Here is a 2,138-nt window from a genome sequence, read left to right as displayed (position 1 = left end):
AAGTAAGCCAGTTTCATTGCAGAGCGCTGCGAGAGTTTTTTCTCTGAAACCTTCCTCCAATCCAGCTCCATAAGATCAAGATCTGCTACATAAGGGATTGTTTGTAATGTCTATTTTTGCAGCAGCTTGGTGATACATGCTTGATGCAGCATGTCTCGTGTTATGTCTTATAATACGGCTCAGGTGTTACTAATGAAACAATACTGAGAAAACAAGGAGGCGGGGTGTGACGTAAGACAGAGAAACGCGGCGATACAGAAACAATAACAAAGCCACGTGTTCTCACAAGACTGCAAAACATCAGAACGGCATGAGCGTACATCGCCAAGACAATGAGGCTATACACAATCATGCCAATCGACCAACAAGACGAGTGAACGCTTAGCAACATTAAACAAAGCGATGCCACGCGCCAAACAACAAAACAAAACCTGAGCTTACATCGTGAGGCAAACACCACGCGATGAACAAAACATGACACTTGTGTGAGAGTTCGGCCACACACGCACCCGATACCCATGACCGAAGTGACCGAACCTCAGCACAACATGAAGACAGAATTGCTTATCTGTATGGAATGCATAGCAAAGTAAAAAAAAATATGTATTTAGATAGTCATGACAAAGTCCCAAAATGTGGTTCCTGTACTAAAAACTGTGGTATTTAAAAAATGTTATCTACCTTTCCAAGGTCAAAAATGGCCCGAACGCAATAGGAGGGTGTGACAGAGCGGAGGGTTAATGAAGGCTATCAGGCTAATTAAACATCCGAGAGGGATAAAGGCCGACTGCGGAAGGTGGTTCGACAAGAGAGAGCGATCGTTTACGGTCAGCTGACCGTCGCGTGTGCGTTTGTTTAACTTTTTCATGAAAGTATTATTTATATTGTCAAGCCGGTTCTCGCCTCCTCCATTCCCTTATATCCCTTATTACTGGTGCCGAAGACCCGGGAGGGAGGAGGGATACACTGTAGTAGAATTCTCGCCTCTACCATCAACCCCAATGGAGCAGCCGCGGACATCTGCCGGGAGACAGAGGAGCCCGGCCGCCTGGAAGCGGAGGAACGGCCGCCGACCGTGAGGGGAGAAGGGGGTCCTAACCGACCACCTGGAGTGGTCCGTGCCGCTGGCATTGGCGGAGGAGTCCCCTACCAGTCGCTGAAACGCGCCGGGGTCTGAGACCGCCAACCGTGAGCGGAGTGGGGCTCACTGCCGACCGCCTGGAGCGGGAGGACCGCTGCCAGGGGCAGGGGAGACCCCTTCTGTTCCCCGAGAATGCGGCGGGGCGTTCTGTCCGCCAGGGGCTGGAGGACTGCCTCCAATCCGTCCAAGGAGGTGCGGCTGTCGTCCGTTGGAGGAGTGGCCGAGGACCAAGCTACGGTGTATCGGAGAACTGGCGAGTAAGAGTTTTATCAGGCTAATCAAGCCTCCGAGAGGGATAAAGGCCGACTGCGGAAGGTGGTGCGACGAGAGAGAGATCTTTTACGGACATGTCCGTCATGTGTGTGTTTGTGTCATTTGTTTAAGTTTTTCATTAAAACTTTTATTTATATTGTCAAGCCGGTTCTCGCCGCCTCCTTTCCATTGAACCCCTTTACAGAGGGTTAAGCAACATTATGTCAACAGTATGGATTATGCTACTCAAATGCATGTGACATCAAATTAACAGTTAGGTCAGAGGTAATACAAAAATAGTCTGAAAGTAATCCAAGAGATTACATTACTAATTGCAAGTTTAGTCATGTCATTTGTAATCACAATTCTTGCAGATTGCAATTCTGAAGTAATCTACCCAGAAGTGTTGAGTGCTATTGCATTAATGATTTATTTGAGAAAATGTAAGTTACAATATATATTTGACATAAGTAGTCTTTACTGAACATGCAGTTATACAGCCACACGTCTCTTTTTCTCCCGAATCTGTGGTGTGTCTTTGTAAGTGTAGTCTCATAAACTCCCAGCCAATCACATCGCAGCTGGCTTGATTTTACGGCTAGCAGTTGTGCGCCACAAAGTGATTCTTGTGACCTACAAACAGCTCTGCTGCCTGCCCGCTCTGTCTTAAACACGCATATATCTCCAAGATGTCTGTTTATTAAGTGTTTCCTCAGCAAAGCGGCACATTCAAATTTTTGTCAAT

This window comes from Xyrauchen texanus, chromosome 7 (genome assembly GCF_025860055.1).
Source record: "Xyrauchen texanus isolate HMW12.3.18 chromosome 7, RBS_HiC_50CHRs, whole genome shotgun sequence".
NCBI classification, from domain to species: domain Eukaryota; kingdom Metazoa; phylum Chordata; class Actinopteri; order Cypriniformes; family Catostomidae; genus Xyrauchen; species Xyrauchen texanus.
Note: the sequence above shows the minus strand (reverse complement) of the source record.